This window comes from Cavia porcellus, unplaced genomic scaffold (assembly GCF_034190915.1).
Source record: "Cavia porcellus strain 051 isolate PalLab524CR breed Dunkin Hartley unplaced genomic scaffold, mCavPor4.1 scaffold_13, whole genome shotgun sequence".
Taxonomy (NCBI): domain Eukaryota; kingdom Metazoa; phylum Chordata; class Mammalia; order Rodentia; family Caviidae; genus Cavia; species Cavia porcellus.
The window spans coordinates 5,348,045-5,371,011 of NW_026947496.1; the positions used below are offsets into that span (position 1 = coordinate 5,348,045).

The 22,967-nt window shown below is 50.4% G+C and overlaps 10 non-coding genes across 10 annotated transcripts; 7 read left to right on the top strand and 3 right to left on the bottom strand.

The window, feature by feature from the left end:
- Positions 1 to 574: 574 nt before the first annotated feature.
- Trnav-aac (transfer RNA valine (anticodon AAC)) lies at positions 575 to 647 on the top strand. The gene has a single exon. It is a non-coding gene; the product is annotated as a tRNA-Val (tRNA).
- A 4,898-nt stretch (positions 648 to 5,545) lies between these two features.
- Positions 5,546 to 5,618, top strand: Trnav-cac (transfer RNA valine (anticodon CAC)). The gene has a single exon. It is a non-coding gene; the product is annotated as a tRNA-Val (tRNA).
- A 731-nt stretch (positions 5,619 to 6,349) lies between these two features.
- Positions 6,350 to 6,432, top strand: Trnal-uaa (transfer RNA leucine (anticodon UAA)). Its single transcript has one exon. It is a non-coding gene; the product is annotated as a tRNA-Leu (tRNA).
- A 3,326-nt stretch (positions 6,433 to 9,758) lies between these two features.
- On the bottom strand, positions 9,759 to 9,832 carry Trnai-aau (transfer RNA isoleucine (anticodon AAU)). Its single transcript has one exon. It is a non-coding gene; the product is annotated as a tRNA-Ile (tRNA).
- Positions 9,833 to 10,288: 456 nt separating this feature from the next.
- Positions 10,289 to 10,362, top strand: Trnat-agu (transfer RNA threonine (anticodon AGU)). Its single transcript has one exon. It is a non-coding gene; the product is annotated as a tRNA-Thr (tRNA).
- A 3,670-nt stretch (positions 10,363 to 14,032) lies between these two features.
- Positions 14,033 to 14,105, top strand: Trnav-aac (transfer RNA valine (anticodon AAC)). The gene has a single exon. It is a non-coding gene; the product is annotated as a tRNA-Val (tRNA).
- A 3,550-nt stretch (positions 14,106 to 17,655) lies between these two features.
- Positions 17,656 to 17,737, top strand: Trnas-cga (transfer RNA serine (anticodon CGA)). The gene has a single exon. It is a non-coding gene; the product is annotated as a tRNA-Ser (tRNA).
- A 706-nt stretch (positions 17,738 to 18,443) lies between these two features.
- On the top strand, positions 18,444 to 18,516 carry Trnar-acg (transfer RNA arginine (anticodon ACG)). The gene has a single exon. It is a non-coding gene; the product is annotated as a tRNA-Arg (tRNA).
- A 698-nt stretch (positions 18,517 to 19,214) lies between these two features.
- Positions 19,215 to 19,288, bottom strand: Trnai-aau (transfer RNA isoleucine (anticodon AAU)). Its single transcript has one exon. It is a non-coding gene; the product is annotated as a tRNA-Ile (tRNA).
- Positions 19,289 to 20,467: 1,179 nt separating this feature from the next.
- Trnaf-gaa (transfer RNA phenylalanine (anticodon GAA)) lies at positions 20,468 to 20,540 on the bottom strand. Its single transcript has one exon. It is a non-coding gene; the product is annotated as a tRNA-Phe (tRNA).
- Positions 20,541 to 22,967: the final 2,427 nt, after the last annotated feature.

The following is a 22,967-nucleotide window of genomic DNA, read 5'->3' on the forward strand; positions in this document are numbered from 1 at the left end:
GAACAAGCTGTTCCAGCTCCAGGAAGGCCAGCCGGGCAGACAAGCTGCTAGGCAAGTGGTTGAAAGTGACACCTTCCTCCTGAGTGTAGAAATAGGGGCTGCAGTGGGGAGCAGTTCCTCCCTCCCCTCGGGGGAGGGGGCTGCACCTGACCCGGCCTTCCCCTTTTCTTTATTTTCTCATCCTCTCGCCATCCTTTCTCCCAGAAACATCTACAGCTGCAGCCGGTGGCTACAAATTATCATTATAGTTATATGCTGTGCAAAACTAAACGTTAAAACAAATGTAAATCTGAAAATTAACCCATATTTACAAAGGTATCAAATAATGGGAACCATAGCTAAGGTCGACAAATACGTTACAAAATTAGTTTACAGACTCATGAATATTAACGTTGGTTTTCCACATAATTCTGTCCATGTTTTCAAGTCCTAAGTAGCTCCTGAGAAACGCATATGACAGCGCTAGAGGAACCGGCAGGTTTACTGAACCCGCTAGGCTGTCACTGGGCGCCCCAAGTGGAGGAGGAGGCGGAGGTGCGGGTGTTGGGCAAGAAAGCTGCACGCCTGTCCAGCAGTTTCCGTAGTGTAGTGGTTATCACGTTCGCCTAACACGCGAAAGGTCCCCGGTTCGAAACCGGGCGGAAACACTGGGTGGATATGTGTTTTACTTTTTTCCCCTTCCGCGAAGCGAGTTTCCATTCCCGAGAGTCACAGCACAGGACGTGGCGCTAAGGAGCTGAGCAGGTGCGTGACGGGTGTCCCGGACTCCTCGGCTAGGCACCGGGACAGGGTAAGGGTCAGGTTCAGAGGTCAACGGTCACGATCAGGGACATGCACAGGTTCAGGTCCCAGGCCTTAGGCCTCCCTCCGTCCGAGCCTCTGGGTTTGCAGGTCTGGGCTGGGAAGGGCAGGGCCAAGGTTCTGCGCTGCAAAAGCTCAGACTCCGCACGCACCACACACACCTGAGACCCTGAGACCCCGCCCCCCGCCTCTCCCCGCCCCTCCCCCGCCTCTCCCCGCCCCTCCCCCGCCTCCTCCTTTACTGCCCCCCCCCTACTCCTCCCGCCTCTCCCCACCTCTACCTCCTCTTCCCCGCCAGAGGCGCTGCCTGTCAGGAGGCTTCACTTTGGTAATTAATATCAACAAATGTCTGGACTCTGGCAACCTCTGCAGCCCGAAGCCACCAGAATCATCTGACAGCCAAGCTTGAGCTACAGGTCCTGCAAGGCTGCACCTTCCTCTCAGGTCCAACAGACCCCCGAGCCTGGAGAGACGCCCTGCGCCCTGTCCCTTGGTCCAGCACCTGTGGGTATAATGATTTTTTTAATATGGAACCTTCCCAGCACTCGGGAGGCTGAGGCAGGAGAATTGATGTAGGGCTATGTAGTGAGTTCAAGGCCACCCTGGACTATATTCTCTATCTCAAAGAAACAAAAAGGAGAAAAAAAGGCATGTAACTAAATACAGAGAAATCCACGTTTATGACTATAAGTTTTAAAATACTTCCCTCAGTAACACATAGATCAAGCATAAATAATACAGTGGTATAAAGCTATAAAAGGTTTGAACATTTTTCTTGAGACAAGGTCTCACTCTGTAGTTCAGGCTGACTTTGAACTCACCACATAACCCAGCATGGCTTCAATTTTGATGCAATACTCCTGCTTCAGCCTCCCAAAGGCTGAGATTATAGGTGCGCTGTCAAGCCTGGTTGAAATCACTCTTAACCCAAAGACTTGGACTACTGGATATGTAGGTGACCCAAAAATTAAACACCTGCAAATATACACTCTTTAAGTCCTTCTGGAAAATTTACCAAAAGCAGAGCATTCAGAATCTCTCTGTAACTTTAAGGAAGTAAAACAACAAAGCCTTTCCCAATTCTGATGGAATTAAGCTGGCAGTCAGTAACAAACTCGCAAACCAGACTATCTCCAAGTGCTGAGAAATCAACAACATACTTCTAAATAATCCACAGATCAAAGGCAAATTGTAAAGGAAATAAAACATCGCATGAGCTAAAAGTAATAAAGTATAACATACCAACATTTTAGCTAACAGCTGAAACTGTTATTGCTGAGAAAATTATAAATTTTAATGCATAAATTGCCTGCTGTGGCATGTAAGAAGCTAGCTAGTTAGTCTTTAAAAATAATTTAAAAGCTGAACAAACTGAAAAACCCTTCTCAGGCCCATCAGCTCACTAGCCCCACAGCTGGAAACCGATCAGCAAATGCAGAGAATCACTGCTTACCAGAGCAGAATCCTTTCTGCTACCAAGGAAGGCCTGGAATCCACCAGCTCCTCTGGACAAGGCTGAAAGGAAAAACCTCCAGGATGCACTTCCTGGGCCCCACAATTTTGAAAATTTGACATTAGTAGCTCAACAAGGTTCTCACAGGAAACAGGAAAGAAAAATGTCTACTTCAGCAGTGAGGAGACAGACAACTGTTTTGAAATACACCAGTGTGTCCTTAAACCCTAGGGGCATTACAGGTGGGTAAAGGATGCCCCTACCATGAAGTTCTGATAAAAATGTGTACTTTAGCAGCTGGCTGTGCATCCCAGCAGCTGTGCAGAGAGATACAGGAAGCAGTGTTTGTGTCACTCACTTCCCAGAAGACCAGCAAGGTGTGTGCAAGTGTGTCAAAGTGCCAACTGGGAGTTTTACCTGCATTATACATCTCTACTAAGTTTTTGTGTGTCCACAAATGTCCCATTCAACAACTGATTCACTAGTTATTCACTGAGGTTATCTTGTAATCCACAAACGAGCCCCCAAACTTGAGTTCAAAAAAATGAGGCAAAAACATATTTTAAAAAACAGTGCTCATTTATCTTATCTTGGGCCCAGCGACACAGTGCAGTTGGGGATTGCAAAAGCTGTGTATTGTTTCTCTATACTTGCCGCCTTTAAGTACGTATCACAGTTTACAAAGTAAGGGGGTACGGGCCAAATTGCTAATGAGGAATAACTTTGTTTTCCTTAGCAGAGGATAGAGTAGTCTAGCAGTAATTAACAATTCTTTGTCAGCTTGTGCTGGCACGACATCTGTTATTTGTAGAGGGCAACAATGGTCAACATATCAATTTGGTTAGGTTTTACAATTCTTTGCAGAGGAGAGCATTGATTAACATATCAATTAGGTCACCCAGAGAAAAAGAAACACGCATATAGAACAGTAGGCCTTATTACAGGTATTTTGGTATAATACAAATATAACAAAGCTCTATTTGCTAGTGTACAATGATTACATTTGCTAAAAGAATACCAGATGAGGTCAACTATTCACAAAATCAAAGGCAGGATTCCCGAAAGGCTTCTGAGATTCTTGGGATTAAGGACTGGAAGAGGATGAGAAAAATAAAGAAGAAACAAAGCTGGGGTCAGGTGGAGTCCTCTTCCTCCTGATGGGAGGACAGGAGCTGCTCAGCCAATGCAGTGTGTTTATTTATACACCAGGAAGAATGATGTCAGTTTCAGCCCCTCTGCCCAGCAACTCATTGCTTGGACTGTCCAGGGGCTTGGTGTTTTTCTGGGCTGTAGCAACTTCTTCAGGTGGCTGACCTGGGCACCTTTGTTTCCTGGTAGGGTCACCTCTGGTTCATGCCCTAGATCAGTGTCCAGCTTCTGTGGCTCCCAACAAAATGTATAGTACAATCTGTAGATTTAAGAAAGACATAGCATTGGCCTCCTATATGGGGAAGAAAAACAAAATAGTATTACAACGTAATGGTAAAATTGATAATAAGACAAAGTTTGGTGCTCCACGCCTATAATCCCAGCACTGGGGGGGAGGGGGGTTGGGGCTGAGCCAGGAGGAGCCTGTGAATTCAAGGTCAGCCTGTGCTACACAGTGAGTTCAAGGGTAGTCTGGACTAGGTAGCCAGACCTGTTTCAGAGCAAACAAAAAAAGACTGGCAGATTGGAGTGGGGAGCCAGTCTACAGTCCAGAGGAAACCCCAGCCTCTGAGTGAGCCTGTGCTGCTCACAAAATAAAATATCCAATATGTAAAACGTGCTTCTTTACCCCGCTCCACACCTTACCGCGTTTGTACTGAGGTGGTTACAGCAATTCCACCTGTATGTGCAGCTATGGAGAAAAAGCAGGACACACTACAGTGCAAATACTATAGTTTAAAGCATCAGAACTGGACTCAACGGTGGCAAGGAGGTTGGAGTCATCTGATCAGGACTTGCAAACAGCTAAGATTTAGATGCCAAGGTCTAACGGGTAATGTAGGCGGCAGGAAAGCACAGATGGCCAATAGCAGAGGCGGAAATTCTAAGTTAAAAACAAGATGCAGTGGCAGAGGATAGAAGCTCTGTAATATCAAGAGAAGGCAAAGACAATGTGTGAGCCAGAGAAAATATCTGCAAAAGGCACATCTACGTCAGAACCATTGCTCAAGGTGTGTGGAGACGTCAGAGACATCAACAACCTGATTAAAATCTGGGCTTTACATCATCACAGGTCACCAGAGAAGGCACACAGACGGCGAGCGCGCACGTGCTCATCATCAGGAAAACGCAAGTTAAAGTGATGATCACAGATGCCCAGCTCCACAAGCTGGCAGCTCCAAAGCTGGAGAGGTCAGGGAGTAACATGAATTCCCATCAAGTTGCTTCAGCTTGCCCAAGTCGCGTCACAGAGGTGAGACCCAGAAATGTCAGTTTCCGCCTTCCGAGGTTCCGACACATTGGACCCACTGGCGTTTTCGAGTTTCTGAGTCTCAGCGTCCCTGGTTCTGTAAACTGGACGATTCCCTTTCTGGGATCTGTCCTGTGCTTTGGAGGTTGCTCAGCAGCACCCGGTCCCCCGACCCGAGAGACACCGTGTCCTCCCTCCCTGTGCCTCTGCCCGCTCACTTAGGACCAGGCGAAAGGTCCCCATCCACTGCCGACCGTCCGGAACAAGCAACGTTCCGCCACTGGAGGACCAGTGGACCGCGCTGCTCGGCCCGTGCCACTGCTTTCCAGAGCGGCGTTTGGGTAATTTCTACTCCGCCCCCTGCAGGATTCCAAGCGTGCGAGCCACCGAAACAGACCCCGCCCGCCCCTGTCTGCGCACGAGATGTGGGTTCTGGGGTAGGCACCCTGGCCGGCGTAGACCCCAGGCGGGCTCCACGCGTGGGAAGTCGCTGCCCCTCCGCGGAGTGCACCCTGCGTCCGCTCAGCGCATTTCAGGCTGGGAACACGGATGCTAGGAAACCATCCTGCGGAGCAAAAAGAGGCTTTGCGTTCCTGGCTCTGCGGGGTTTTTAGGGTGGGCTGGGGGCCTGCGGACCACGGTGGGGACAGGCAGGAGGGGCTCCTAGAGCGCGGCCCAAACTCGGCTGCTGTGGGCCCCGTGTGAGACCGAGGCTGCCTGGCAGCGGCTTAGAAACGCCCCTGGGTGCAGCGCAGTGAGAAGGCGTGGGTGCCGAGGGAATTTAAGAAGTTAAGTGAAATCGCAGGCCCCGCAGCGGCAGCTCCTCGACGGCGCCGAGTTCTGGGCGCCCGCGGGGTCACTCAAGCCGGTGCGGACAGCCCCCGGGAAGTGTGGTTTCCGTAGTGTAGTGGTTATCACGTTCGCCTCACACGCGAAAGGTCCCCGGTTCGAAACCGGGCGGAAACATTCTATTTTAGGGAACACAAATGTGTCTGCTGCGGTCCGCGCACCGCCTCAGGCTCCGTTGGAGCTCAGGGTTCCGCGAGAGGAATGTCACTGTCATCCGAGCGAGGGGTTTTCTTTTCGAACTGTATCGAAAGCAAAAGCTAGTTCTCAGAAAACGTTGCAAGGTTGGTAGATTTTGAAATTACGGTTTGGCCCTACTTGAGGGCTTCCGCAACGACCTTGCTAATTCATTGGGAATTCGCCCCAGCCTGGGCCTCACACTGCCACCGAGCAGCACTCCAGGCCCCAGCTCCAGCGCTGGTTGCTAATAATCTCTAATCCTAATTTTGCTATTTTCCATCACTACAAAGTGCCTGAGCCACTCGAGGTCTAAGTGCTTCCTTAGGTGTGGATCAGAGAAGTTGCCAAAGAAAAGTCCTCACTAATTTAAAAATTTAAAAAAAATTTAAGAAGTCCTCACTGGAACTTGAAGCCAGGGCTTCCTGTTTACTAGACAGGCACTTTGGCTAACTAAACCCCAAGGTTTTTCCTTTGCAATCAAAAACAAAACTTTGTCTAGAACGCAAGGAGCGAGGAGGCTCGGGGAAATGCTCTCAGAACGCAGGGTTTTCCTGTCCCCTTCCCCTCCCCCTTCCTATTCTAATTCAATCCCTTGATACGGAGCGGGGGGAGGGGTCGCGCTTCCCCGAAGCTCAGCACCTACAGTAGAGAGTTGCGCAAGTGTTTCCGTCACCGGGATGGCCGAGTGGTTAAGGCGTTGGACTTAAGATCCAATGGGCTGGTGCCCGCGTGGGTTCGAACCCCACTCTCGGTAAGTTTGGTTTTTCTCTCTTTTCGTGTCTTTTTCAGTCTCAGCCTTTGGCGAGCCGCCTGAGTTTCTGTTGGCCCAAGAGGCTGCTCGGCCGCCAGGCGCCCGCTTCCCAGAGCGCTGTGCCTCCCAGGCCGCACCTGCTTCCCGGAAAAGCCCACATCACAGGATCGCCGGCGTCGGGCAGGACGGCCCGGGCCTCCTCGGCCGAGCTGCTGGCCTTGATCTTCCTAGTGTGGAACCCGGACAGCGCCCTGAGGGAGGTTTGTTCTGCATGGCCTGGGTTACAGCATCTGTGACGAGCAGAAGGGCCCCTTCCTAAGTCAAGACTGGGGATGTCGCTCAGAGTCCAGCTCTTGCCCCAGCAGGCGGGGCCCTGGTTTGGCCTTCGACTGAAAAATAAATAAATAAATGAAAATGGAGCAATTAGTCACCTATTATCTCTTAGTAAGGATGTTCAGGAGACAACATTAGGTTATGTTTTTCTAGCATGATGGGCCCTTTTCAAAGGCACGCCTAGCACAAGATGCATTGGTAGTGCTTTCCTCCAGGATGTGGGCCACGCACTGGGGGTGCACACACGCACATGCATGCACTGCTGCCCGGCAGTGTTTCACATACTGCTGATGACAGTCTTCTGTAATATAGTACCTGTAAAAGAGAAAAGGCAAAAAACCAAATTCAGAAATAGCAAAGAAGAAAAGATGAACGATCCTTTTGATTTTATGTCAAAATACATACCCAGCACAACTGCAAAAGCAAAACTGAACTGTGGAATCCTTCCAGTAAAACTTTAGAAAAAACCTCTTGCCCTGGTATTTCTAGACAGTTCTTAACTGGAAGAATTTCCTTCCAGCCTAGGGTCCACAGCAGTGCTGGTGATGAGGAAGTTAGGCCCAGGGCTGTCTTAGCCTGCAGGAGACCTGTGGGCAGGAGGACAGCTGTGAGGGTGGTGTTTCCCGCTACATTGATAAGCTTGCTTTGCAAGATGGTGGGCTACAGTAACCCACCGCTGGTGTAGAGGTGGGACTTGTATTCCAGGGCTGGTCTGAAACTCCTGGTGTCTGGTAGTTTAGAGTGAGGACTCTGAGCTGGATTTCCAGTGTGGGGTCCACTCCTTCCCTGGGAAGTGAACCACAGCCGTTCTCAGTGATGACAAGGTCCTCAGCTATTATCATTGGAGGAGCTCACAACCTTGTCGTCACTGAGAACGGCTGTGGTTCACTTGGGGGAAATCTGGTCCTTACTTTGAGTGTCATATCAACATTTTAATTCTTCTTTCCACTTTGTTCTTCCTTCTACGTCAACCCTCTCAGCACACACCTTTCCCCTCATCATTCCCTGTGGTCCTGTCCCACGGAGGCTTCATCCTGGCCTCTGTCCAGCTCATCCAGCCCACATGCACTGCTGAGCAGGCACAAGCCAAGGCATGCAGGGCTTGCCTCCGATGGGTTCAGCAGAGCTCAGAGAAGGTGCCTGTCCTCACGGGACTGGTGTTCTTTCAGGAACAGCTGGCCAAGCACAAGGGTGCTATTGTGTGCCACTGGGCAGTCAGGAAGGACCATGCTCACACAGCTGCCTTTGAATGAAGTCCTGTGAGAGTCAAGGCCTCCACTGAGCAGTTTTCTCCATCACAAAACTAACGGCCTGGAGGTGGCAGCACCCTGCAGGTGGGCAACTTTGCAAATGCACAATGGCCAATTCCTGTAGCCTGCACCCGAGTCTGCGATCCAGTGAGTGTCTCACTGTGCACGGAGGTAAAGGAAGCTGGAAAACACTGGTCTGTGTTTGAGCTCAGTGAAGAGGTTGCAAGAAAGTGTGGAAAACACAACCACAGGATGAGAGAGACCAGGGCACAGAGAGACCCCAGAAAATCACCTTCCTGGAGGCTAAAATCCCTAAGACCCTAGGGAGGAGCACGGGCAGAGGAGGCCAAAGGCCTGGAACCTTCAAGGCCCAGAGCTCTCTTGAAGGAAGGTGGATGACAGCAGAGTTGGAGGTCAGGGAGCAGAGATGGAACAGGCGGGGCAGGTGGGGCACCCCCAGCTCCCAGCCCAGGAGCATGTGGACAGCCCCTGCCCCCAAGGAGGTTCCAGAAGCAGAGTCAGCGAGCACAGATTTTAGGAGAGGCGAACTGGGGTTCAGCGTTCACCCTGTGCCCACACAGGTCCCACTGCCACATCTGCTGGACAACTGTGTCGCTTCTCAGCTTTCCTTGGCACCAATGCCAGGGCAATCTTTGTGGCTCTTTTTTCTGCTTCTGAAGCAAGAAGAAACTATGTCCAGGAGCAAAGTCGAGTGACTAATAAAATGTCAGCTACTGGTGCCTGGCCGGCAATTGGCCCAGGTGTTCAGCCACAGCAAATACTCAAATAGAACCCGAGAGACCCCAAGAGCAAAACAGTAAGTAACCAGCTGGCTTTCCTGGAGGGGGGAAAAAAAGAATCAAGATAAATAGTCACATGTGTACATGCAAACCAAGTAGGATCCGTGGAGAATCTAAGGGTGGGCTTACCTGGAGAAAAGTGGCTGACAGAACGAAGACAGTGCGGAAACTTTTCAATGTATCTTCTTGTTTCTGCTTTTGAGTCACACAAATGTTCCATTTATGCAGAAGACCTTAGACAAGTGTTTGTAAAGTAACACGCAGCTTTCTTATGGGAATAAGTGCAGAGGGTGTCAAAGCGAGATCTTTATGGTCCTTACATGATTTTTTTTTTAATTTAAAGAGAAAAAGAAAAAGAAAAAAAGGGTAAAAACAGTGCAGAATTTCAGAAAAATAAACAGTAAGAAATCACCAGTCGATAAGTTACATACCGTCATCTTAAAAATAGTTGCTCGAGTTACAAAATTAAAGCATACAAAGTGATATCAAATAATGACACTGCAAACAATTCTGCTCAACGATCCAACAAGAACTTAGTAATATGGTTATCAGCCCTACACGCTTGTTTTTTTATAAGGAAACAATTTAAAGAAACACAAGTTTCAAAACAAGTCCACCGGAGAGCTTCACTTGTCTATCTTATTTTCCCTAGTTTTCTTCCAAATAGTTGTCCCCCTCTTCACACACACACACACACACACACACACACACACACACACACACACACGGTCCTTACATGTTTTATTCCTTTTAACTCTTACTGTCTCTATATGGAAGTGTGAGTGGTTTGATAATTTACAGTGGGCAGAAACAAAGAAGTCAGTATTTCACCTCAAGAAACCTCCCAGACGTGGGCACAGCAGCGAGCGGGGTAGAGGAGCAGGGGACCCCAGGGGATTTTCCTCCTACGATGCCTCACCGCGCAAGAGCAAAACGACCCTAAGCCTGGCCCGTACGGGGATCGAACCCGCGACCTTGGCGTTATTAGCACCACGCTCTAACCAACTGAGCTAACCGGCCACCGCCGCGGGGCGCCTGCCCTTTGTCAACCCCGTTGGGCCCCGCTCTCCCCCTCCGACCCCCTCCTGGGAGACCAGCCTGGGGAACCTGCCGGTTCTGATCCGAGACGGTCCCGGGGGCCTCCGCCTTCCCCGCCGCTGTGCGACTCCTCTCGGCTCGGGACGGTCGCGCCTGGGGTTTGGTTGGGATCCCCCGGCGACCCGGACAGGCGACCCTGGTGCTCACGCGGGGGCAGAGACACGGGGGCTGGGGTCGCTCATCCCGCAGAGCCGGGCCAGCGGCGCAGTCGTTTCAGCTCGGCGCCTGCACCCATCCCGCACATGGAAAGCGTCCGCCAGCCACGGAGATGGGACGGTTTTTGTTTTCAAGTCGGGTGACGCAGATTTGTAGACTGCTGCGCCTTACAGAGTGAAAAACATATTCAAATAGCACCGAAGCAGGAGGGCCCTCAGGGCAGGCTCCGTGGCTTAGCTGGTTAAAGCGCCTGTCTAGTAAACAGGAGATCCTGGGTTCAAACCCCAGCGGGGCCTGAGGGAGGCCGGTGGTTCTGTGCTCTCTTTTGCTGTTTGCTATACTCGGTGTGGTGCAAGCTGTCAGTCCTGAAGAGAACTATGAAGACAATAAGATCCATTGTGACGCCCATTCTGGTTGACTATTATCTTCTTTTGAAGTCCTCTAATGTCTCCAATGTTTTGGTTTTATTGGCCTTATTCTTTACTGTTTTGTTCAATTTTATTATAACTGATGATATAGTCAATTCTTTTTAAGATAACAAGAAGCATTATGGTAACCATTGTTGATCACCTTGTATTTTGTTTTTACATTATGTATTATATCCATCCTTTTGATTTGACTGACTCTGTCCTGGTATGTCACATTTGGTTTTACTTTCTTCAAAAAAAAAAAGTAATAAGAACTGTGGGACTAATAAAACCCAAAATGTGTAATTGTCATTGTACAAAAGAAAGGAAGAGAAAGTTCTCTAAAAGATATAACTGCATATATATTTAAGTGTATAAAATAGATAACCATATTACTGAGTTTTGTTGGATTATTGAACAAAACTGTTTGCAGTCTCACTGTTTGAAAGTCCCCTCTATATGCTTTAATTTTGTAACTTCAACAACTATTTCTAAGATGACAAGATGTAATTAACTAGTGATTTCCTACTGTTTATTTTTTCTGAAATTCTGTATAACTTGTACCCTTTTTCTGTTTGTTTGGTTTTTTTCCTCCTTAAATAAATAAAAAAAAAAAAAAGAAGTCATACTGGGCAGTGTTTACTGTTTGAGAACAAAGGATGGAAATACCACAGCTTTAGAAACAGATGCTTTCTAATGTTCTTTCTACCTGCCTGAGAGGAAGTTTTTTCTGTTAGCTCACCAACTACTGAAGGTTTTACAATGGACTATTAAGTGGCTGGTGAAATTTCTAATTTTCTTTGCCATGGACACATGTGTCCTTATCAATAGCTTTGTGGGTCAACGCGCAATGCATAGAAAAATTTAAAGAGAAGAAAGACTTAAGGCTAGGAAGTCTAAGGAAGAAATGATGGCTTGTATTGTACTGTAAGCTCTTGTTTTATGTTTCTTTTGACATTCTAAACTGCATCTTCAGAGTAGGTGTCGAATGCCCAGCATCCACTCTACCATCTAAATGATGTGCACAAAATTCTGTGAGTGGTGGTCACGCCCAAGCAGCTTCTCCTCCTTTCCGTAATAGCCCAACAGCTCGCTCAGTCCTGTGTTGAGAATGGGGCCATGCAGGGCGCTGGGAGAACCGAATATGCTGCAGAAACATCCTCAGCTCCGAAGTACTAGAAGACGAAGATGCTTCACTCTGCAAAGCAGTTTTCAAATGAGCCCTGGACTTTCACAGCGGCATCTTTGGTAACAGACTTCTCTGCAATCAGACACTGTTTCTTTCCTGACTTAGGTTTATTTAGAGTGCCTGCTTCCGCACGGGCCAAGTGTGATTTGTGCCGTGGTCCCCTTGTTTTCGTGATTTAAAGTGAGCCTGGTGTCCCCTGAGGCCAGATGTGTGCTTCTTTCTCCTTGATCCAAGTATCAGTTGCCAACATTGGTGCTGGATAAATGTGGGCAAGCTGATTTCGATGTCTGAAACCGGTACAGCTCTGCAGGGTGTGTGTGTGGGGTTTGGCAGTGAGACCATGTGGGTGCAGGGTGAATGCTGAACCCCAGTTCGGCTCTCCTGAAATCTGTGATCGCCGACTCCGCTTTCCAGAAACCCCTTGAGTGGCAGGGGCTGTCCACACACTGCCCTGGCTGGGCTTTGGTGGCTAGGGGTGCCCCACCTGCCCTGCCTGCTCCTTCTCTCCTCCATGACCTCCGGTTCTGCTGCCATCAGCAGCTGGTTAAGACCATACCTGGAAAGGAAAAGGCTTGATTGTTCCTACATTGCTCAGAGCCTCTTGATGGCCTGTCTGGAGCGGATAACCCCCAAAATCCATGTCTAAATGAAGTCTCCCCCAAGCCTCAAACGCGTATTTCTGTTTTCACCTGGGTTTCACACAGGAACCTCTAGCAGGCACACCACATACTGAACGCATCCACATTTCTGTGAGAAACCTGGGGTGACGCTTGACTCTGCCAAGTATATTGCCCCCCGGAGCCTCACAAACTTGTGGCTGAGACTCTCTGCAACCCAAACGCAGGGCTTCTCCTCGTCCTTCTCTTGGAAGGACTGGGCCATCAGCGTCCTTCACCCTCTGTGATGCCTTCCTGTCCGCAAGCCAGGGAGCTCCATCTCAACACTAGGCCAGACTGACTCGAAATACAGGACCTCGCTTCGTTCCAGTTTTCACTGCGTTTTTACTGCCTTGGGGTTCATTTAGAAGTGCGGCGTTTATCCTTCCCAATACATTCTCTACCTATCTTTTTGTCGCCGACTTCCACTTTGTGTGGTTAGAAATCATATTTTAAAAATGATTTCAATCCTTGTCTTGGTTACTTTTCTCTTGTTGAGACAAAATACCTGACGCCCAAAGTGAAGCAAGGAAAGGTTTATTTAGCTCACAGTTTGTGGAGGTTTCAGTCCATCCTCAGCTGGCTCCACGACGGGGGGCCCTGCCTGCTCCTTCTCTCCTCCATGACCTCCAATCCCAGCACTAGACAATGAGCCAATCACAAAGACTCATCTGCCTTCTTGCCAGCCTGAGTCTTTGGGGGACGGGAACATTTCAACAAACCACAGCAATCCTTTAAAATTGAACAAGACTTAATTATTTTGGTGAGTTCTCCACATGCACTTGAAAATAGTGTGTATTCTGCACTATGTGGGTGAGACACCTTATAAATGCTACCCGGGTCAAAGTGAGAGGTTCATAGCCACGGGTCACGTTTACTGTATTCCTGGTTGTTTTCTCCTGTAGCTGTTCATCTGATGGCCAGAGGTGTCTTTAAAATCACCAACCATGACGGTGGATTTTTTTTTTAATATTTCTTACTTAAAAAAAAAAACTTTCTTCATATAAAGTTGAGTGTCTTCTGATGAGCTGGTCACTTCACCACCATGCGAGGTCCCTCTTCACCTAGGGTCTGAGGTTTTGCCCCGTCTCCTCTTGGATAAATCAGCGTTTCTCGCCAGCTCTCTCCCGGTGCGTGTGCTCTTGGCCCCGCTCTCCATCTCCACTGTGTTCCGCGGGCCTCGGGGAGCAAGTTATAAGTGGCCCCCGTGTCTTTGCATTTGATTTCTCCGGCCTGCAGATCTCTGCCTTTTCACGGCTCATCACATTTGCACGCGACGTGCTATTTAGGATCGGATGTGCGCCGGCCAGGGAACCTGTTCTTTGTTCCTGCCTGAAAGAACGCACCTGCGCCTTTGTTCCTTCTGCCCTCTTTGGATTAATATTTATGACCCAATTTGAATGTTGCATAACCCAAACGTAGAATCTTTTCTCCCCAGATGCTTTTAAAATGTTTTTCTTTATCTTTGGCTTCAACCACGTCGGTAAACACTCAGACGTCCTGCATGCTTTGTCTTTGTCGTTGTCAGCGGAGGGACCACGGAGCCGCGCGGGCGGTCTCGCCCTGACCGAGGTCGCTGGCACCCGGCGTCCGCCTGTGCGGCCGGCCCTCTCTCTCCGCAACCTGGCGGCTCAGCGGGTTCGCGGCAGGGGAAGGGCGACGCCAGGCACCGGGCACAGCTTATGCTTATTGTCCGAAACCCCTGCTACCGGTGGTTTCCGTAGTGTAGTGGTTATCACGTTCGCCTAACACGCGAAAGGTCCCCGGTTCGAAACCGGGCGGAAACAGTGTTGCGGAGAACTTTTGATGGTTCCCGGGTGCCTGGCATGATCTCTGGGTTAGAATCCTCAACTGCACCTCATTTTAGGGCCCGTGGTGCAGTCAGTCGGGGCACAGGCTCTGGCACCCTGCGAGCCTTGGATCGGACTGGAGCTCGGGTAGCTTCTGCTGTCTGCTGCAGTCTCAATGAACCCTTTAACCCTCCCTCCTCAAGGCGCTCCTGTAAGAGCGAACGGACCTGCTGCAGCCTACATATGCTGCCCACGGCGTTTATTATGCTGTGAGCTGGGTAACTCAGTAACCTCCTCGGTCTTTTCTATCTTATCTCCTCGTTCGAAATGAGATAAGAAAGTGATTGCTCGCGTGTTCGATGAATATTTAAGGCGTTTCATCCCTTCACCACTCTTGTGGGTCCTTGGTATCGGGAACCTGGCCAAGAGTTCCGATAGTCAGTCTCAAGACTGCGGCGAGAAAAATAAAAACCAGAGACAAATATAATATTCCACCAATAGATTTCAGAGGGTGTAGATAATCTTATGTGTGAAGTATCTTGACCCGAGTACAATCCTGTGATGATTAAAGAAGGTGTAGACGATCTGCTCAGAAGATCCCATGGGAAATCTCAGAGGGGTGGTACCAATAATCCAAATTTTTCTTTTTACCCCATAGGGAAATATGCAAAATTATCCATGGTGAATTTTTGGTTCCCAACACTAGGAAGTTAGCAATAAAACAAAATCTCACGGGGGAGACAGACAATGCTACAATGAGTCATTTGGTGTGCAGATTTTTATAAGTGATACGGAGAAAGGTCAAAAATGGGGAAAGACAGGGCTGGGGATTTAGCTCAGCAGCATAAGTGCCTGCCTCAAGCAGGCAGTTGTAAGTTCGATCCCTGGTTCCAATAAAAAAGAGAAAAACAAAAAACAAAACAAAAAAAATGGAGAAAGTGCTGGAATAAGGGGAATTTCTAATTTTAGATATAATTGTTTCACTGGGTGATATTTGATAAAATATTAGGTAAAGGACTTGTAAAAGCTATTGTGTGTGTGTGATTCTTTTTCTTTTCTTTTTTCTTTTTTGTACTGGGAATTGAACTCAGAACCTTGCACTTTCCAGGCAGGTGCTGTGCTACTGAGCTATATCGCCAGCCCTGTGGAAGCTGTTCTAATGCAGAAAGAATTTTAAAACTTATATTTGTAGCATGAAGCATATATCTAACTCTGTTCAAGGATCAGGTTAGGAGACACGCCCTCTTCCCGTGGTTAGAAATCTACAAACTTACTGAGCCTCAGTATTGAGCCTTACTGGCTCTGGATGCCAACTGCAAGGTAAATGCTGCTCAGCTGGCAAGGAGGGTTTCTCCTGCTTCCGAGGCCCAGAGAGTGACCATTGCCAGGACATCTCTGCCGGTCTCAGTCAAGGATGGATTCTTTCTCTATGCTGTATGATGGAAACCTCATTTAGCTGCTGCTTCTGTTATATTGAATTGTGCCTAGCAGGTAATGACAAAGACACTTGTGAGTAGCCGCAGGCTATTATGTTATCTACCTTCTGTACTTCCTCTTGGAAAGGAACATGTGGATGATTGGAAAACTTTCCTTGGGGCTGATGATTTATTTGGAACTGAGGTTCCCCTCAGCCTACTAGCTCAATAAAGTTGCCTTCTCAAATCCCTCTGGTGCTGCATCTCCCTTTGGTCTGATTCTGAATTCTGCATCAGACTGAGCCATCTGTATTAAAGCAGGGGTATTCCGAACAGGGGGTGTCCATGCAAAGACCCGGAGGCAATGAGGGTCCCTAGTACTTTAGGGAAGTACTAGAGGCCCGGGGTACCAGCCTCAAGGTACAACTGGAGCTGAGCACTCAGGCACAGCCCTGTGGGCTCCGGGCCTCACCCAGTGAAAGGAGGAGATGCTGATTATTGAGCAGAGCTCCACCAAAAGTCTGTTAGACGCAAAGGTTCATTGGTGAGTTTTTCAGGTCTGGATTCATTCTAAAGGCAGAACAGAGGATTCCCTCATGTAGAATGGGGCTAAAGGAAAGTTAGAGAAGTCACCTAAATGTGGTGGCTTTGATATGGCTGTATCTAGATGTCCCCCCAAACCCTCATGCGCTCATGGGCGTAGGGGAGAGGCATTTCAGAGGTGGCTGGATCCAGAGTGTGTGGTGCTGGAATAAAGGGTGTGATTTTGGGATGAGGGGTGAGTGATTTCTAAATTAATACACTGATTAGAATTATCATAGTTCTGGGGGCACCACCCAAAAGGCAAGTAGCCTTGATGGGACAAAAGGGAACAGCTGACTGATTGTTGCCTTTATACGTGCCACAGCATGCCATAGGCCATTCCTCCTCTGCCATGCCCTCTGCCATGTGCCACTCTGCCTTGGAGCTGGTCGATTATGGATTGAAACTTTTCCCCCTTTAATTCTGGGTGTGGGTATTTTGTCTCAGCAGTGAGAAAATTAACTAAAACAGGCTGTAATCTATGAAAAATTGAAATTGCCATGAAAGCTGGGTGTGGTATCACGTGCTATCATTCCAGCACTCCACAGGCTGAGGCAGGAGGATTGTGGTTAGTTTGAGGCCAGCCTGCACTACATGGTGATACCTTGTATTAGGGAAGGAAAGCAGAGGAGGGAAGAGAGGAGGGGAGGGGAGGGGAGGGGAGGGGAGTGAGGGAAGGGGAGGGGAGAGGGGGGGGAGATTGCCATGAACTGAAATGTGTGAGCCGGACACACTCCTGGGGACACCGGAGTCGGCTCGCAGCTCCAAGAGCTGAGGTGTCTGTGAGGAGAAGCCGGAGTTCCGACAGCGGGCCGGCGCCCCAGTCTGGAAGGCAAGGAGGACATCAGGCTAGAGCTGCCCCCGACTTTCAGCGTAGGCCTGTTATCTAAACCAGGAGAAGGGCCCTGCAGCGTGGATAATATAAAAGAGCAGGAGTTGACTGCCCGAGACAGGTGAAAGGCAGGCAGGTAGACAGGCAGAAGGGTCGGGGAGGACCCGCAAAGGTCGCAGATAGGTATTCAAGTGACAATGTGACTGACCCAACGGGAGGCCACAGGCACGTCGAGTGGGTGTCCAGGAGCCTAGAGCTGGGCTCACAGGGGCTGGGAAGTAAGGAGGGAGGTGGGGACAGACTCTCGGGGACCAGGGAGAGCACTGCAGCCCCAGCCTGACCCCAGACCACTGTCGCCCTGTCCTTGCATGTCTGCGATGAGGACAGTAAAGAGCTGGTGAGCTGCGTGGCCCCGTGCGAGGGAGCTTGTCGACTCGGCGCTTCGGCGGGAGCGGGCTCGGGTTCCGGCCCAGTCCTCCAACCACTGCGGCCGGGATCAGGGGTTTCCGTCCCCTTCCCCCGGGGGCCCCGACTTCCGCCGAGGAAGGAAGCGGCGCACGCAGCGCGAAAAACAGATGCGGATGAGGGGCAGCCCGCCGGGGCCGGTCGCGAGGAGACCGGCAGAGGGCGCGCGGCGGCCGCGGAAGCCCCTGCTCTTCCCGCCAGGGCAGCTGCTCCGGTCGGTCTTCAGTCCCTCGAGGAGAGGGAGGCCCGCTCAGCTGTGATGGCCGAGTGGTTAAGGCGTTGGACTCGAAATCCAATGGGGTCTCCCCGCGCAGGTTCAAATCCTGCTCACAGCGGTCACGTTTTCTATCTGGATCCCAAATACCTGGCCCCGCTGGGTGCTCATTCATTCAGCCCGGTTTCTCCTTCAGCCACCAGATATTTGCGTGGGCTAAATTCAAGCCAAAGAAACGCAAACCTCCTTGCTTTCCTCAAGGGACTCAGCGACCACCCTGAGCGCGCTTGGGCAAGGGCCGGGTCTCCGTTGAGGGTAGGAGGCGAAGCCCACACTCTCACGCTGCTAATTTCCACCGATTTTTGCTTGCTTTGCTGTTTGAACAGCCAGCTAAGAAAAGTCAGTGCAGTTCAGGCGCGGACAGGTAATTGATCTGAAAAAAACGAATGAAGACTCAGAACGCGGCGTTAAAAAAAAAAAGACAAATATTCCTTGGAAGGAATGATATCACACAACTAACGTCTCAAAGACACAATTGGCCATGGTTCCTTTCTTTGTTTGTTTTGGAGACTGTCTCGCTATGCTGTTCACGCTGGCCTTGAATTCGCAGTTTTTCTGCCTCAGGCTTCCGAGTGCTGGGATTATAGGCGTGCGCCACCAGGCCCGCCTTGGTCATGGTTTTCAATGCAGATATTTTGTGTTACGCAAATAAACACGCTTTTCTAGAACAGGCTTTCATAGTAGTCGCTACTTGAATTACCTTCTCTCTGTCCCTATGGCACAGAGCACCACTCAACACCAGGGCCGACCAAAGACAACCTGGGCGCGGGCCAGTGGCGCAATGGATAACGCGTCTGACTACGGATCAGAAGATTCTAGGTTCGACTCCTGGCTGGCTCGCTTAGCTTAACTTTTAGCTTCCTGGAGCCTGCGGATGTGAGCTGACCTACCCGAGCTCACAGGCGCCCCTTGTTGCAGCCGCCGAGTCCGAGCGGCTCCTCAGCACTAAGGCGCTTTCCACTCGGGCTCTCGTGAACCTGAGAGCGCAGTGTGTGGGGAGCAGGCAGAGACACAGGCTTTAAACCCCAGGGGCTTGCAGGGCACAAGTTTTTCTAAGGTGTCTTCACCGACGCTTTCCCGCGGGAACCCTCCCCATGGGCACCATAGGGGTTCCCGCCGCGTCCGGGACGCAGGAGACTCCGGGGCCCACTGGGTGGGTGCAACTGCGGGCCAGGTGCGGGAGCGCTCAGGCGGAGAGGGCACAAAGCCTGGGCCCTCTGGGGGCGCACAGTGCATCCACACCGCGGCAGTCCGCGCCCCCGCTTCCGCCTGAAAATACCTGCAGCGCCACCAAAAGCCCTGCGGCAGATGCTTTCTTCTCTTATTCCCCCTCCTTCCCGAGCAGGCCCGCCACGCCCCCATCACTACACTCTTTTCCTCCACGACTCCTCATTGGGCTTGGTTTTAGGCTTTTAAGCAAAATGAAAGGAGGATTCCGCCTCGGTAAGAGGGAAAGTTTCAGTTATATTTCAGTTGTGGAGAACTTGAAGAGATCCACGTGGCGCAGTAGGGAGCGGGGCTCTAAAACTAACTCCCAATGGCCCGTACGGGGATCGAACCCGCGACCTTGGCGTTATTAGCACCACGCTCTAACCAACTGAGCTAACCGGCCACCCGACAAGTGACTCCTTAGCTGATTCATAAAGTTCTTCTCAGTGCGTTTTGCTCAAAGCAGATTTTTCTTTATTGTTTCGCACTTGTCCTGTGAGTGCTTTCCGGCTTTCCAAGGCCGAGACGCGGGAGACCCACGCGCTCCGACTTGGGCCCCTGACCCCCGAGGGCCGCGCAGACCAAGACCGGCCCGGGACACCGAGGCGGGAACCCTGCCTCCCTTCGGGCTCCCGGGGCGTGACTCCTTTCCGAGCACCCACCACGCGTCTGTGGCTCCTGGACCGGTCCGGGTTGTGGCGGCGATCTCCAGGGTACACGCCCAGGCGTGGCGGGTGCGAGCCCGCGCGGGAAACTGAGTCCGCGCCGGCCGGGCGGACCGCGCCGTCTCCACGCGCACACGCACTCTGCACAGGGCGCCCCGGAGGGAGCGTCGCTACGCGCTCGCGCGCGGCCCTGTCCGCTCTCCCGAGGCGGCCAGCGGGGACCGCGCCTTCCTCGAGGCGACTGTGCGCCCCGCGACGGGGACCCCGGCCTGCAGCGACGGCAGCACGCCTCGGCCCGTGTCCGCAGCCCGGCCGCCGAGTCCTTCCGCGCCGCGCTTCCAGCGAGGTCTTGGGTGACCGTCCGCTCGCCCGTCCTCGGAGAGCACGCGAGTCTTCCCCACGCAAACAAAACCCACGCACCGTGGAGCGAAGGTTCAATCAATGCTCCGCTCACGCCCAAGGGGACCCTGCGGCGCCTGCGGAGGTTTTAGAAGTCGCGCGCATTCTGTTCGTGAACCAGCTCAGGGGAAGCAAAGACGGTGACCCGGGCGTTTCACAGCACGCGTGTGTTGCGTGTGCTTATTTATTTAAAAATATTTTAAAAGACTTTTGTGGGGCAAGAACCCAGGTCTCGCGGACGCGGGCACGAGCTCAGCCCCGGAGATGCACCGCGGCTCGATTCCAGATGCGAGGCCGTGGGAGGACTTGGGCACGTGGGAAGCGCGGGATTTGCACCGCGGTTTGCGTGGAAATGGTAAATTGACGTCGTCCCTTGTACACACGGCACTGTGGATTTCTTTATTTGCAGACGACTGTGGCTTGGTTTAGGGAGTAGGTGGGTCGTTCAGCCTGTGCTACAATAATAAAGTGAAATTAAAGCTACTCAAAAGGGAGGAAAAAAAAGACATACGCGCTTCTGCCGAAACCCGGGATCGAACCAGGGACCTTTAGATCTTCAGTCTAACGCTCTCCCAACTGAGCTATTTCGGCTCCTCCTCAAACTGCTTTTTTGTCTTATCACATAGTTGAAAACAATGTTTTTGTAACTGGCCTATTTCTGTTCGATTTCCAGAAAATGTAAGAAATCGTGGTCTGATTTTCTGAAAATACATTTTGCTCGTTTCAAAGACAATTATGCAGAGAAAGAACTTGAAAGTGATGAAGACTCCGAAATTCTGTCCGTCGCAGGCAATTTCAAAATCAAGACCAGTTATTTGAGACATTTGGAACAGCCACGCTAGGACCAGGCACCTTTTGCTCTCGTAGAAGCTGTTATAATGCAGAGAAAATCTTAACCCTTGTATTTGTAATACGAAGCATGTTTTTAACACTGTTCAAAGGTAAGACCGGAAGGCACAGCCCGTTCCCGCGGTTAGAAAGCTACAAACTTAGCAAACCTCTATAGGCCGGGTGCCAGCTGCAAGGTAAGGGCAGCTCAGCCGGGAAGGAGGGTTTCTCCTGCTTCAGAGGCCCAGAGACTGACCGCTGCCAGGGCGTCTCTGCCGGTTTCAGATAGTGCTGTACGATGGCAACCTCATTTAGCTGCTGTGTCTGTAAGTCTGCCTAGCAGGTAATGACAAAGACACCTGTGACCAACCGTAGGATGTTACGTTTTCTGCCTTTGGTACTTCCTTTTAGGAACAAATATAAATGATTAGGAAACCCAGTCGGGCTGATGATTTGTAACTGAGATTCCCGTCAGGCTGCTAGCATAATAAAGCTGCCTTCTAAAGTCTCTCTGGTGTCTCCCTTTGGCCTGGTCCTGCCTCACTTCCGCATCACTCAGGGATCCAGACCCAGAAGATAGCTCTGAAGATCTAGAAAAAACAGGCTTATCAGGTCTAATAGGTCAAAACAAGGCCTTTGAGCCCAAGAAAGGAAGTCTGGTGTTCTCACTTAGTGACTTTTACTATGGACAGCCCAGAACCAAAGTCGCACTCAACCTTTAAAAGTCTCAGCTTCTGGAAAGTTCTGAAAAATATGAATCACACGATGTACCATTTGGGACCTGAGGAACACAGGCGTGACAGCTGGGAAAGCCTCCTGCCGGCACAGCCAGGGGCTGTTTCCAGCTTCCTCCCAGCTGCAGAGTCCCGTGGACAGGGGCCCTGCCCAGGAGCCCTCTGCAGCTGTAAAACCTGTGAGCTGTCATTCGAGGATGGATCAAGTTCTCTTCCCACACATGCAGGACGATCCTAAGCAGGGCAATGCCCTCTGTGTGCCAGGCTTGCAGTTACAGCTCATCAGTCTTGGCTGATGTGAAAACATTTTAGAATGTGCCATGAAAACTCTGAGGATTCACTTTCTCTTGTTTTGCCTTGAAATTTTCAAAACTGCAGATCTATCCTTGAATCATTGTTGGAGACTCTGGAGCAACAAGAGAGTAGTTTTTGAGTTTGAGTAGCTGTAGTTTTTGAGTTTGAAAGGAAACTGCACAAAACCAAGAATCATCAAACGCTGAGGAAGCTGGGGCCCTGGAGGGAAGGGTTGCCTGGAAACAGAGGTCACCATCCAGACCCCGGGTCGACAACTGTGAATCTGGCATTGTCTGTCACCTGCGGGAACTAGAAAGAGGAAGGAGTCCAGGTGTCCTGGGCTCTTGCGTGGTCGGATTCTGGGCAGCAGCAACGCAGCCAGGTCACCTGTGCAGCCGGTCACCTGTGCATCACGGCCGATGCCAGCATGCAGCTCGACACCAGACAGGGGCGCTCCAGCTTCCCGCGCTCAGGAGGCAGCGCGCAGATGGCCATGCCTTTCTTCCCGCAGACCCCTCTGCCAAAGTCATCCCTATTCTGACCTCTGTCACCACAGATGGATTTTTCACTGTTTTTGAACTTTAAATAAAAGTGTTAAATAAAAATAATAAAAACAATAAAAAATAATATTTATACCAGTGAAGTAAAGATTTTTTTTTGGGGGGGTACCAAGAATCAAACTCACAATCTCATGCCTGCTATGCAGGTGCTTACACCGTTGTGCTAAATTCTTTAGCCCCGGTTTTGTTTTTTTTAATCAAATCGATGAGTAGATGAGACCCAAAGTGCCCTGAGTGAAAATAGAAGAAAAAACAAAGCCCACGCACAGGGAAACAAGACATGTTTCCTGTCTCTCATTTTGTTTTTCTTATTTTAGAGTGCTCTTCAGCTATCATTCAACATAAATTTTAGAATGATCTGTCAATTTCTAACCCACATAAGGCTCTGTCCCATTAAAAATGTTAAAGCCCCATAGTGTCACTGAGGAGCCGGGTCCTGACCAGTGAGGCGCTGGTCACTCATCCCTTGGTCCTGGGTTCTTGTGTCCTTCATGAAGGGATTCAGTCAGGACACACAGAGTGCAAAAGTCCTGGTTGGATTTATGGGAAAGCAGAGGAGGGGGGGGATGGGGGAAATAGAGAGGTGCCTTCAAATGAGAAGG